The following is a 15,137-nucleotide window of genomic DNA, read 5'->3' on the forward strand; positions in this document are numbered from 1 at the left end:
TATCTACATTAGTATTCAATCCAGCTAGAATCCTTGGGTCTCATCTTGATTCACTAGGAATCTGTGTTTCACACTTGGCAGGGGATTCATCAACGAAATTGGCTTCTGACCATAGAGTACGACTCCTTCAAACCCTCAAAAATTGTAATAACTTTTGTTGATTAAGGTGTTCAAGAAATGTCTTTGCAGAAGCACTACTGGAGCAGGAAGGTTACCAGAGAATCCAATTCGTCCCATAAAGACTTAAGCTTGTTAAATAAATTGCCATAGTGTTGGTTCCTTGTGTAAGTTCACAATTTCTCTATGGATACCAAAAACCCTAGTGCCATTCACTTTGTGATATTGCTCTTTCAGATCTTGCCAGACTTGTGAAGCATTGGTTGAATACACAATCCCATTTAATATTTCTTTTGAGACTGAATTAAAGATTCAGGCAAGAACCAAGGAGTTACACCTTTCCCACTATGGAGCTAAACGAGAGTGTACTAAAGATTTTGTGCAAGTTCCGTAACAAAACCTAGCTTGTTTTTGGCATAAAGAAACAGTCATAGCTGCTCCAAATACTATAATTTTGTGCTCTATGGCTGTTCTGATACTAATACTGACCCTGGTGTATCAGATGGATGAATGTAGAGGGGCGAATTTGAGTCAATCGAAGGTAGAACTGATTCTTCTGCCATAGCTGACCGAGCTTAGCTTTCAAAATCTACAGCTCAAGCTAAACAAATTAACGAGGTCTTGAGCCTTTTTCGAGCTAAACAACGAATATGGAGGTTCAATCGAACCAATTTCCAGAAAATTTGCAAGAAATCTTCTACTCTAATACCAGTTTAAAGAGAGAAAATTGGGGAAACATATCTGTATTTCATCAATCGACAAATACAATTTGTACATGCTTTTATACTTGCAAACTAATTTAGTAAGCTACTAAATACAATTAACTAACTCTAGTTAATAACTAACCAAACTTGTAACTAACTCCCTTAACAATAACAGTAACTAACTTTACATTTAAACAAACTGTTGAACTGTACTATAACTAAACTATAAATTACTCATAAAATCAACTAATTTTAACACCTCTCTGCGGTCTAATGGTGGGGACTAACTAATTTTATTACTATGAGGAGGTTATAACTTAATAGAGGTGTAGTTACAAAATTTATTATTTATAATTCATGTTTTGGTTGTAAATATTAGAATTTCAATTCATGTTTTAATAGTATTAGGATTTCAATTCAATGCTTCAATTGTCTACTTTTGAACGGATAGAAGATCATGTCTTAGAACCAACAAGATAAGTGTCTTTGATGAAATTGGAAATGCAGTTGCTACATGGTCAAATTGATGTAAGCCACAAACAATTGCCAATTGTTTTAAGCATTACAAAATTAGAACCCCCAATGTCGATGAATTGCAAGTTACAAATGAAGTAGATGAGGAGAATCAAATGTTAGGAAACGACCCGGTTGCGCAGCGGAAAAACAAAAATTTTACAACCACGGATCGTTCCTTAGAACCCAAAATCAAGGCACTGTTTTACAGTTTATGCATAATATGAATCTGCAGAAAAATAAATCCAAGGTTTAGATTTAGACCCACGTTTGGAGGCTCCACCAATGTTGTCTCTGAATGTGTTTGCTACGATCCAAGTGTGGATCGAACCAAGAAGTCCACACGAAGACAACCACCAAGAACCAAAAGGGATTTGCTAGATCTCCTTGGCCTTAAGAAATCAAGAGAACAAAAGAAAGTTTGATTTTCAATCAAACAGTGATATTGGCGTGGGAGAGTGTATAAGGGGCTGTTGTTGTTTTCTTTTTCTAAAGGCAAAAATCAATTAAATCAATAAAACACACTATTTTTTATAGGCAAACCAAGTTGCCCTATTCCCACATGGAATGGGCTTGGGCTCCAACCCAAACACCCATGTTGCCAAACACTCCCAATTTGATATTTTAATTAATCATCATTATCTTAATTAAAATCAATAAATATTTAATTAACATTTAACAATAATGTGATTTAATTAAATATGTGCGAACACACATTAACCGTAATTTCACTTATTTAATTTTTTAATAAATTAAATAAAATGACCTCAGCAAATTTAATTGCACTGTGAAATTACCAAAATACCCTTCGCCTAAAAAGACGAAAACGCCTTCTTTCTTCTTGGCTCTTAAATATCTTCTAGTGTGTGACCCATAGGCTATCATCATACCGGTAGTGTAAGTATCGCGATTAACACCAATTAATCGTCTCACTATAACACAGACCAAGATTGGCCCCTAGCAAGGCATCATGGCCACCCGATAGATTCGGATTCAGCAAAGTAGCTACCTGTCAACGATATGGTTACCGTACAATTCGATCCTTTCATCATACGTTATCTCGACGAGCGAAGGCATAGAAATAGTGTCAACTTCGGTTACTCTCGATAATATATATTCAGTTTCTGGACCCTGACCCGATTATAATCTGGATAGAGCAACAACTCAATCCCACTGTGGCCCAGTTTAGTGTCATTGCCATATACTGAATTGCGCCGGATGAAACTTCTCCCGTACCCGGGAGTGATGAATCATTTGTCAATCCACCATAGTTTGATACACTCTTGATATAGCCAATCCCCACCGTACTGACAGCTCTGAATAGAACTGCGTTAGGCTGTATCAAACTGTACCAATCGGTGCACAAGGCACTCCGGTGATCTCAAGTCTAAGGATCACATGCACCACCATTCGTTAGAGGATTTGTTCCATAGACACTGGGGTTACCATCCATATGGAATCCTCGGTGGGTCAGTCCAGTGACTTGCTGCGGTATATCCGCCTACAACAAGCACCCATGTGTTGCACCAGGTTGTCCGAACAACCTTGACAAGTGAGATCAGTCACTGCCTTTCGACAGGGTCGTTAACACTATGATAGCCTTACCGTATATTCTGTGCCCTTACTTAGAATAATACGGGGCTACGGACGTTTCTAGAATGGCCACATATGTGCTCATAGGGTTCTCACTATCAAGATTTGAAACACTTGATACCCTTGTCACGGTTCTACCATTCTAAGGACATATATCAATACATATTGCAATAATAAGATTTACGCGATATAGAATAAAATGTTTTATTATTGATTAATGAACATATTACAAAGAGTCAATTCCACAATAATTGATTGGCTCTAGGGCATCTACTCTAACAATCTCCCACTTGCACTATAGCCAATCATTCATGTATTTAATACCAAATGATTTCAAGTGCCTTTCATGCTTCTGCTGCGACAGAGGCTTTGTTAGTGGATCTGCGAGATTGTCGTCAGTATGCACTTTACTAATATGCACGTCTTTCCTCTCACCTTCTCTCGATAAGATGGTCGTCTGAGTATGTGTCTGGACTTCTGATGAGACCGTGGTTCCCTAGCTTGAGCAATTGCTCCATTGTTGTCACAATAGATGGTCTAAGGATCAACAATCGTAGGAACACACCAAGTTCAGTGACGAACTTCTTAATCCAGACTGCCTCCTTGGCCGCATCTGACAATGCAATATACTCAGCCTCCATTGTAGAGTCTGCTACAGTGTTGTGGAGCTCTTCCAGCTCAGATCGCCATTGGACAAAATACAAACCTGATTGCGATCGATAATCGTCTTGTCCGTTTGGAAACTAGCATCACTGTATCTCTTACAGTGAGCTCATCTTCCCTCCATAAACCAAGAATATCTTAGTCCTCTTTAAGTACTTAAGAATATCTTGACAGCCATCCAGTGACGCTCACCTGGATCCGATTGATATCTACTACAAGTGCTCAAAGCACATGGACATCAATCCGAGTACATAGCATGGCATACAGATGGATCAATTGCTGATGCATATGGGATCCTCTTCACCTATCTCACTCATCTTGTGTTTTAGGACACAGTTCCTTAGAGAGATAAAACCCATGTGACATCGGAAGAAATCCTTTCTTGGATTCTTCCTAACTGAATCGTTTCAGTACTTGTCAATATATGCACTCTGACTTAGGCCAAGCAACCTACGCGATCTATCACGATAGACTTTATACCAGGATGTAGGCTGCTTCCCCTAAGTCTTCATGGAGAAGCACTTGGATAACAAGTCTTTACCGACTGCAAGTTCGGTATATCATTCCCGATCAGAAGTATGTCATCGACATACAACACTAGGAATGCTACTGCGCTCCACTCACTTTCTTGTAAACACAGGGCTCATTTCTTTGTATAAAACCGAATTCTTTTACGGCCTCATCAAAACGAATGTTCCAACTCCTTGAAGCTTGCTTGAGTCCATAAATGGATCTCTGCAACTTGCTACCTTATTAGCTTGACTATCAAGAACGACCATCAGGTTGTGTCATATACAATCCTCCTCAAGGTTTCCGTTCAGGAAAGCAGTTTTGACATCCATTTGCCAATATCATAGTCATGATATGCAGCAATGCAAGCATAATCCGGATGGATTAATCATGGCAACCGGCGAAAAGGTTTCTTCATAGTCATGCCATGAATTTGTTTGAAACCTTTGGCAACCAGCCGTGCTTTATAAGTATGCACGTTGCCATCCATGTCAGTCTTCTTCTTGAAGACCCATTTACACCCTATAGGTTTACCCTTCAGGTGGTTCACCAGAGACCACACTTGGTTCTGGTACATGGAGTCCATCTCAGATTTCATGGCTTCAAGCCATTTAATGGAATTGGATCGATATAGCTCTTCGAGGTTCTGGGTTCATCGTCTTGATAGAGAGTACGTCACCATGTTGAGTCACGAGATAACCGTATCTCTCGGGCTCATGGGGTACTCTCCCAGATCTACGTAGCTCTTGTGCTACCTGAGGTGGTTCACTTTGATCCACAATTTGTGGAGTAACCTCCTCATGAGTGCTCAACCACTTCCGTGGTACATCATCCGTCCTTGTCTAGTATATCTTGTGTCTAGAACTTCATCGAGTTCTACTTTTCTCCCACTAGTATTCTTAGAAAATGTCCTTCTAGGAAGACACCAGATCGAGCAAACAAAATTTTGCGCTCTTCTGGGTGGTAGAAATAGTATCCTTGGTCTCTTTTGGATACCCCACAAATATACATTTACAGGATTTTGGGCCCAGCTGTTCGAAGTCAATTTCTTAACATAGCTTCGCAACCCCAAATCCTTAGATAAGACAAGTTGGGCTTTCGCCCACTCATAGCTCATATGGAGTCTTATCTACAGACTTTGACGGCACACGGTTTAAAACGTGAGTCGCAGTCTCTAGGGCATAACCCCAGAACGATGCAGGTAAATCACTAAAACTCATCATGGACCTAACCATGTCAAGTAAGGTCCTATTCCTCCTTTCTGACACTTCATTGTGTGGGGTGTATAAGGAGGGTGAGTTGTGATAACTATCCCACATTCCTTCAGGTACTAGAAAACCCCGAGCTTAAGTATTCACTCCTCGATCGACCGAAGAGCTTTAATACTTTGCCCAACATATTCTATACTTCATTCCTGAATTCTTGAATTATCAAAGGCTTCAGATTTATGTCTCATAAGGTAGAATAACCATATCTACTGAAATCATCAGTAAATGTGAGAAGTATGAATATCCACCTCTGGCTTCAATCGTTAGTGGACCACATACATCACTATGGATGATGCCTAACAGTTCGTAGCCTTTTCACTTTGTCCTTGAAAGAGACTTGGTCATCTGCCTAAAAGGCATGACTCGATACCTCAAATGATGGAAGTCAAAAGGGCCAAAATTCATCCCTTTGAAGTTTTGCAATGCGAGTCTATAACATGACACAATTACAATGCCATAGATATGTTTGGTTTTGTTCGCTATGTTTAGCTTTCTTGGTTTCAATATTGAGAAATCTTTATTGTTTAAATCAAGAACATATAATCCATATATAACCTTGCATTCCAAATAGAAAACCATTCAACTAAAGACAAAAATCCATTAGATATCTCAAAATGATACCCCATATTATCCAAAAGGATACTGAAATAATATTTCTAGAAATAGAAGGTACGTGATAACAGTTATGTAGTTCCAACAATAAGCCGTAGGCAAGATAAACAATAAGTCCCTACAGCAACAGCCACATGTGCTCCATTTCCAACTGTAGGTCCAACCTCTTCCTTGCGAGACTCTACTCTGCCTTAGTCCTGCACATCAGTACAAAATGTGAGTACCACATCATGTCATGACCAAGATGTTGAGGGAGAGAAGTTAATCTCAATCATGAAAATACCTGAAGTCGTAGCCTCTGACTTCTTTTTGCTTGCGAGGAAAGCCTTGCAGTGTTTCCCAGTGGCCAGGCTTGCACAAAAGAAGCAGACTACTTGCCCTTTCATGCCACTCTCAGGCCAAGAGCAACACTGTCTTGGGCTTGGCGGGGTTTGGCCTTGGGCTTACCTTGCCGTTACCCTTGCCGTTACCCTTGCCATTACCCTTTGCTATGGCAGCAACCAGTAAAACAGGCTTGGACTTTTTCAGTCCTGCTCTGTAGTCCTCAGCATGTTCAGAAGTTCTGACAGGGTTTTCTCCATCGTGTATATTGAATTCATTATGAAGGAGCATAAGAGTCAGGCAAGGATTGCAGAATTAATCATTTGTAGTTCTGCATCCAAGCCACATCCCAAAGTCTCAAGCCTCTCAATGTGCTCGATCACTTGAGCACATGGGACCAACTTGGGCACCCTCAGTCAGACGACTCCCCAACAGTGCTTTTGACACCTTGTACCTCTCATGTCGAGCATTGTTTCAAAAGCTCCTTGAGGTGTAGAATTATGGAAGAAAACATCCATATTCTCATGCTGCTTTTGCAGCATAGGTGTCATCGATGCTAACATCAAGCTTGACGCTATCAGCATCATCAAGGAACTTTTGATAAGTTTCCTTAACTTCTGGATGGCATCAGATCAGGCTCAGCCATGTATGGCTTTTCAAGGATATACAATTTCTTTTCTGACTTAAGTAATCCGAAGATTACGAATAACAGTCTGAGAAATTGTCCATCCAAACCTGTTTTTTTCGATTATCGGTCGTAGGCATAATACTCATTTTCGGTGAATCTACAATTGCAGAAAAGATAAAGTATCATAAAGTTCATATTATTTAATAAGGTCTTTTATTAAACGTGCTCCCATATTTTACTAACCAATAGCCCTACTCTTAACTCGGGAAAGCCCGTTGGCTTTCCTAGTGGACCGCGATCCCATCCTGCCCATTTCAAACCTTCGCTTTGGCGAACAAGCCAAAGGGTTGATAGGTAGGCCAACAAACTTAATCCACAAATTGATAGCTCACTATCACGTCAAATGTGAAAAGCCAACAAGCCAATCACACAATTCAATGGCTCAACCATTGTCCTCAAGTGTGATTCTCAGTATCAGTAGAGGGGACACTACATGTCACCAGCACACATAATGTGTACTGCTCTACTATGCCTATGGCGTTTATCAACCTTCGCTTGGCGAACAAGCAAAACCGTCATTTTAAGTCGACCCATCACCATAAGGAAAACTCCAATGAATTTTAACCTCCCACTGGTAGAAGTGTACCCTTCGCTTTGGCGAACAAGGTTTCGACGAACAGTGGTTTGATTAAAACCATGGTAATGGAAGGCATTCGTGACTTAATATACTTAGTTGAGGGGTTTGTTATTTAAGTCTATCAGATTATTATTTTGTTAGAATGACATTGTTTGGCCATGTTATTCAACATTCAACCTTAGCATGATTCTAAACAAAATATTAAACGTCCGGTACATGGCTAACTAAAAACGATCTTTCGAGCCTAGAGGGATCAGGGGGTCACCTAGGGATCTTGTAACAGATATCTTGAGTCTTCAAGTATAGTTGCCTTGTCCTTCGCTCCGTCTCCAGGTACATTACAAAACATCATTAAATACAATAAAATTAATATTAAACTAATTTACACAACAAATTTAGAAACCTCGATTTACATCGAGGGGGATGAGATGAGAAAAGAATGTACATTAAGAAGAGAGGAAGGCAGGACCGCAGGCCCTATTTAAAATATTACAGCCATACATACCCAAAAAATTAAAACATTCACCCTTAGGTCTAAGGTCATGTACCGCACCCATGCAATATACAAACAAGTACAAAGCATATATTTCAAAACAATCATTTTTGAATTGGGTGTGTAATTAATTAATTCCCTCTAAATGTGGCAGAATGTATATTGGCTTTATAGGTTATTAAAAACTGCAGATTGGTCCTTTGCAAAAATACAGAATTGGAAAAATAAGCCTTCACCGCGGCGAAGGTTTTATCTTCGCTGCGGCGAGGACCTACGTATGCACTTCCTTGCTGCATACTTCGCCGCGGCGAGGATTTAAATTAGGTCTAGCGCCACAGAATTCGCCGCGGCGAAGGTTTTATCTCGCCGCGGCGAAACTGTCAGAAGGCTCCTCGCCGCGGCGAAACTGGAAATCCCCAATCGTACGTTCGCGTTTTTGCAGTTTTTTGTGTATAAACACGAATCCAAATCAAATCAACGCACATACGTTCAACCAGGATATTAACCAACCAATATAACATTCAACACATTATTAAACCAGTTTATCATGAATCACTCATTCAATATGGTTACAGATTTTTCAGATTTTTCAAAAACTGGTTTTTCATGGCAGATTCATCAAGGCAGCATGTATCAACAAATACATGTATCAACCATTCATAAACTGTAAATCTAGTACCTAGGCTCTGATACCACTGTAGGAAACGACCGGTTGCGCAGCAAAAAAACAAAAATTTTACAACCACGGATCGTTCTTAGAACCCAAATCAAGGCACGATTTTACAGTTATGCATAATATGAATCTGCAGAAAATAAAATCCAAAGGTTGATTTATACCCACGTTTGGGGCTCACCAATGTTTTCTCGAATGTGTTTGCTCCGATCCAAGTGTAGGATCGAACCAAGAAGTCCACACGAAGACAACCACCAAGAACCAAGGAGGGATTGCTAGATCCTCCTTGGCCTTAAGAAATCAAGAAGAACAAAAGAAAAGTTGATTTTCATCATCAAACAGTGATATTGGCGTGGGAGAGTGTAAGGGGCTGTTGTGTTTCTTTTTCTAAAGGCAAAATCAATTAAATCAATAAAACACACTATTCTTTTTATAGGCAAACCAAGTTGCCCTATTCCACATGGAATGGGCTGGGCTCCAACCCAAAACACCATGTGCCAAACACACCCATTTGATATTTTAATTAATTCATCATTATCTTAATTAAAATCAATTAATATAATTACATTACAATAATGATGATTTAATTAAATATGTGGAACAACACATTAACTGTATTCACTTATTTAATTTTTTAATAAATTAATAAAAGACCTCAGCAAATATTGCACTGTGAAATTACCAAAATACTCTTTCGCCTAAAAAGACGAAACACGCTCTTTTCTTCTTGGCTCTAAATTATCTTCTATGTGTGCGACCCATAGGCTCCATCATACCGGTAGTGTTAGATAGCGATTAACACCAATAAGTTCTCACTAATACACAGACCAAGATTGGCCCTAGCAGGCATCATGGCCACGATAGATTCGGATTCAGCAAAGAGTACCTGTCAACGATATGGTTACCGTACAATTCGATTTTCATCATACGTTATCTCGACGAGACGAAGGCATAGAAATAGTGTCAACCTTCGGTTACTCTCGATATTATATATTCAGTTTCTGGACCCATGACCCGATTAATCTGGATGAGCAACAAATCAATCCCACTGTGGCCACAGTTTTAGTGTCATTGCCATATCTGAATTGCGCCGTGAGATAACTTCTCCGTACCCGGATGTGGAATCCTTTGTCAATCCACCATAGTCTTGTACACTCTTGATATAGCCAATCACCACCGTACTGACAGCTCTGAATAGAACTGGTTAGGTAGTATCAAACTGTACCAATCGGTGCACAAGGCACTCCGGTGATCTCAGTCTAAGGATCACATGCACCACCATTCGTTAGAGGATTTGTTCCATAGACATGGGGTTACCATCCATATGGAATCCTCGGTGGGTCAGTCCAGTGAACTTGCTGCGGTATATCCACCTACAACAAGCACCCATGTGTTGCACCAGGTTGTCACCGAACAACCTGACAAGGTGAGTCAGTCACTGCCTTTCGACAGGGTCGTTCAACACTATGATAGCTACCGTAATCGTTGCCCTTACTTCAGAATAATTATGGGGCTACGGACGTTTCTAGAATGGCACCATATGTGCTCATAGGGTTCTCACTATCAAGATTTGAAACACTTGATACCCTCGTCACGGTTCTACCATTCTAAGGACATAATAAATACAATTGCAATAATAATGATTTACGCGATATAGAAAAAATGCCTTTATTATTGATTAATGAACATTATTACAAAAGTCAATTCCACAAAATTGATTGGCTCTAGGGCATCACTCTAACATCAAAGAGTTATTGTAGAATTGAGTGATCAGATTCGACAATTCACACATAATCGAATGAATATTAATATCTTTCTCAATCACCCCAAGAGGCAAGAAGTTGTATGCTTTAATTGAAGAAGAAATCTTTGCTCAATTAGACAAGAAGAGAAAATGACATAATCATGAGGATGATAGTACAGAAATACAAAAATTTTCGTGCCAAAAAGCTTAAACATGCTTGAGAAGTTAGAAATATTTTAGCTTTAACAAGAAAATGTCTATGCTAGTGAGTAATGTACCTACAATGTAAAAGATGTGGTACAACTCTAAAGCATAAACCATTCTCCCAAACATCTTTGGATAATATTTTTATTTCATCTTACATTTTAATGTAACATAGGCATATTTTTTTTTGTAATATACAAATAATTATTACTATATGGAGGCAATTTTCCTTAAGACGGGAATAAGAAAAATTATAACTTATTACAATGTGAAGTTTATTCCTATTTATATTTATCTCAAATTGAGAATATAATTTTTTATGACTATGTAGAGTTTATTCCTATATAGAATATCATTATGGAGAGGTTTTACTGTATTTGACTTATTAGTGGTTCCGAAAATCTATCGATCTGAAATGTACCTTTTATATGGATAGAATTATTATTTGCCGTTTTACATGTCTGGTAATAACAAACCTAAGTTGCTAATGTGTTTTGTACTTATTGGACAAACACATATATACCTATTTTATTGAAGATTTTCACCCAAAAAATTAAAAATAAAAAAAAGAAGAAAATAAAATATTTTCCACATTAAGACTTAGTAATAAAAAAAAAAAATGGGTATATATGTGTGAAGATTTATCCAAATAAGAAATAAGAAATTACTTGATTATTTACTCAATTCCTTTTCTACCCTTCTTTTCAACCACCTAGCAAAATTTTCTCAGGAGCCAAACAACAGTGACTCAGAAAAATAGCAGTTATTACTCAAAACAAACAAAATAAAAAAACGAGGGCAAAATAGGTAAGTACTGATTTGCATTTTAATTTCTCCATTAATTGTTGCTGCGTTTCAGTTCCCGATACATAGACCACCTTTAACAACAACAATACATACAAATTAATTTCCGCAAAAAGACCGCACAAAAGGATATATTTACAAGAAAAATCCCCTAAAACCATCTCCTTTATATATATATATAGCTTGACGTTGGAAATTAGATTTCATGTATTACATTTTTATTAGCGAGTAGAAAATGTAACACCTTGAAATTTGAAGTTTTAAACAATCTCATTGAAATTTGATTGGTATTATCCCCAAATCATCCGAATTGAATTTAAAGTTTCAAAACATTTCAAGTGGATGTGTGATTAGTGCTCCTAACTTGTTTGAAAAGACGAATTCTAGTTGAATGAATGGACTATTGTGGCTGTCGGTTACAGAAACACGATGTATTAACAACCCAATTGCGTCCCATATTACTAAGCTAAAGCTTATAAACCAGTCGGGCACCTTTCCTTTCAAATTTGTTATCTACCCTTTCCAATAATGTCATGGAGAAGTCCTTTATTTTTATTTTTCTGGTGAAACCTTAGCCCCTGTGCTTGTTGAAGAAGAACTAATTCAAAATCTATTTCCATTTCCTAGTGAAGATTCAGTCCTGTGCTTGTTTAACAGGTAAGTAGTTCAAGATCTATTCCATACCTTTTTTACTTGAGTTTATTGGTCTTAAATTTTTTAACATTATGAATAACAATTTTGTTGACCTAACATGAAATAAAACTGGAATCTAAAGGAAAAACCGATCAATGGAGCAGGGCTTCACTAGCACTTATTTCTGGAGTTTTATGCGTTGTTCGTAACCTTGTTGAGGAGATGTAATAGCTAGCATCTTCACATTCTTCATTTATATCATCACTAACAAAGGTGGTCACATCATTAAATGCCCATTCAGTCAAGTATCCAGGCTTAGAATTTATTGTACTCACTTCCATATCTCCACAAAGCATAACAATCATGCGGGATATTGATGGCCTCGAGGAGGGCAAGGTCTGTGTACACAAAAGTGCTACTCCTATCAGGCCTTTTACTTCTTCCTCACTGAATTCTGACAATTTTGAGTCCACTAGCTCGAGTTAGCGATTGTTCTTGTATAGGTGCCAAGCCTAGGAATTTAGCAGGAAAGATAGAAGTTTATGATATATGAGTGATTGGATCAGAAGGAGAAATAGAAAGAAACGTGAAAAGTGTGTGCGTGTGTGTGTGTGTGTGTGTGTGTGTATGTTTGGTTCTTTAAAATTTGTTTATCAAGTACTAGAAAATAATATAAGGAGAAAAAAATGGTACTGCAATGTCATTCATACCCAATCATCAAGAAGATACATCTTCTCTTCTTCCAAGCTTGAATTCAAGTTTGGCCTCCCACTAACAACCTATAAAGTCACAATGCCAAAGGCAAATACATCAGTCTTCTTCGTAAGATATCCAAGCATGGCATACTCAGATGCAACGTATCCATTACATCAATCCAATAGAGGCAAAAATCATTTCAGTAATCTAATGAATGTAAAAACATCATATTTTAATAAATTCAAGTGTTAATTAAAAGTCTTACATTGTGCCTGCAACACGAGTGCTTATGTGAGTCTTCTTATCATCATAAAGTTTGGTCAAACCAAAATCTGATATTTTGGGGATGAGATTATCATCAAGTAGAACATTAATGGCTTTCACGTCTCTATGTATAACTCAAAGCCTTGATTCCTCATGAAGATAAGCTAGACCTCTTGCTACTCCTAAACAAATATCATAGCATGTTGACCAGTCACAGTCCAAACTTTCTTTTCCTGCTTCGCAAAAGTCACAAAAGTTTAAACTATTATTGACATGACAAATAATGCTAGGACTCCTAAGAAAAACTTAGTACTACATATATGCTATTCACATACCAAATAATGCTTTATCAACACTATTGTTTTGCAGATATTCATAAACAAGGATTCGTTGTGGTCTCTCATCACAACAACATCCATGAAGTTTTACTAGGTTATGGTGCTACACAGCAGATATAGTAGCAATTTCTGCAACAAACCGGCTTTTCCCTTGGTGGGATGCTACAGATAATTGCTTCGTAGCAATTACTCTTCCATCTATGAGTGTTCCCTATTGTGTAAAAAGTTCAACTTGAAATGGTGAGAAAATCGGTTAACAATTGATCAATTTTATATGCTTATTATTGACCAAATACCACATCTAGTCTTTATTTAATGAACCAAAGAGAATAGAACTCAAAGATGGCCCGACTATTTATTGATATAAAGCCAAAAAGATTGTCTTTTCAAGTTAATCTAGGACAAAAAGTAATGCTGAAACCTATAGTTAGTTCTAGAAAAAACAGTTAATCTTAAGGCACCAAATGTGCTCACCACTAATTTGGCACTGGCTAGAACAATGACTCACCTTATAAACTGGTCCATGTCCTCCCTCTCCAAGCTTATTTTCATAACTGAAGCTACCTGTAGCAGTCTATAGTTCCACATAACTGAAAGTGTATGGTCTAACATCCATGCCAAGAAGCTCTGAAAATTCAACAACAAACTTAGCTTCCTATCAAGAACTTGCTTGTCTAATTAAATACTTTAGCGGGGTTGTCAAGTCAAACATGTGAAATACTAGAAATAACAAATGCAATTGTCTAGTCGTGGCATTGTAACACAATTTTGTGCCTGAAGGGTAAGCAAATTGGTAAAAAACTAAAATGACCAAGAGTTCCATATGTTTCAAAATGATGGCATAGTTTTGTTCCTTTTAATTAACCTAGAATCCAAGTTCTTATCCTAGAATCCAAGTTCTTATCTTATAATGCATTTAAGAACTTACTAATGGAAATCTGCTTTATGAATTGAACAAGCATTAGGAAAATTTACATTGTCTTTATATGTACAATAGCTTCTATGTACATGAGCGACACACAGGTTCTACTCGTGAGAAGTTATTGTAAACTCACCTCTTATTCAAACATTATTAAAAGGATTAAGGTCTACAATGGCCGAGATGCACACTAACTTACAAGGAAGAACCAGACTGCGACTAACGACAATTTATAGCTAGTAAGTATGAAGATAAGACTGTCAAGTGATTTAGCAAGATTCTTTTGATTTCACCTTATACACCATCGTTGGCCTTCTTCTTCTTACGGACAACAAAGAAAATTGCAATGACAACAGAAATACCCACACAACAACACAACAATCCATCCCCCGCTTTTGTATGTTCTATGGTCTCTCAAAGTGTTGGGATTGGTTGAAAATCTGTATAAATCTCACTATTATCCTCAACATCTAATAATGCTCAGGAAATCAACCAAAAGTGAAAAAAAAAGGACAAAAGGAAGTTGCTATTTATTGAACCTGGGTAGCCCTGATGCCGAAATAGAGGGTCCATAATTATGCAGACAGGAACAAGCAGGTCCCTTTCCCAAGCCCAAAACAGTGGACTTTCATGTAGTTTGAGATACAGAGCCGGATATTCTCTTTGAAACTCTCTTCAAGGAGCACCCGCTCTTGTTAGATCAAATCTTTTCAACAAGATTTTTTCCCTAGCAAAACTGATTAATTGTTGGAATGAAACAATAAACAATAACAATTGAAAGGATAAGATATGAAAAGTAATTA

At 37.8% G+C, this 15,137-nt stretch overlaps 1 long non-coding RNA gene across 3 annotated transcripts; it reads right to left on the minus strand.

The window, feature by feature from the left end:
• Positions 1 to 12,095: 12,095 nt before the first annotated feature.
• LOC116116806 lies at positions 12,096 to 14,353 on the minus strand. 3 transcript variants are annotated; one of them, XR_004125868.1, is made up of 5 exons: positions 13,924 to 14,353; positions 13,413 to 13,626; positions 13,079 to 13,313; positions 12,828 to 12,896; positions 12,096 to 12,629 (listed from the first exon to the last, which is right to left on the minus strand). It is a non-coding gene; the product is annotated as an uncharacterized LOC116116806 (long non-coding RNA). The 3 variants fall into 3 exon arrangements; XR_004125866.1 differs by having other exon boundaries at positions 12,098 to 12,629; positions 13,079 to 13,310; positions 13,924 to 14,351; XR_004125867.1 differs by lacking the exon at positions 13,413 to 13,626 and having other exon boundaries at positions 12,105 to 12,629; positions 13,079 to 13,310; positions 13,924 to 14,342.
• Positions 14,354 to 15,137: the final 784 nt, after the last annotated feature.

This window comes from Pistacia vera, unplaced genomic scaffold (genome assembly GCF_008641045.1).
Source record: "Pistacia vera cultivar Batoury unplaced genomic scaffold, PisVer_v2 Contig783, whole genome shotgun sequence".
Classification (NCBI taxonomy): domain Eukaryota; kingdom Viridiplantae; phylum Streptophyta; class Magnoliopsida; order Sapindales; family Anacardiaceae; genus Pistacia; species Pistacia vera.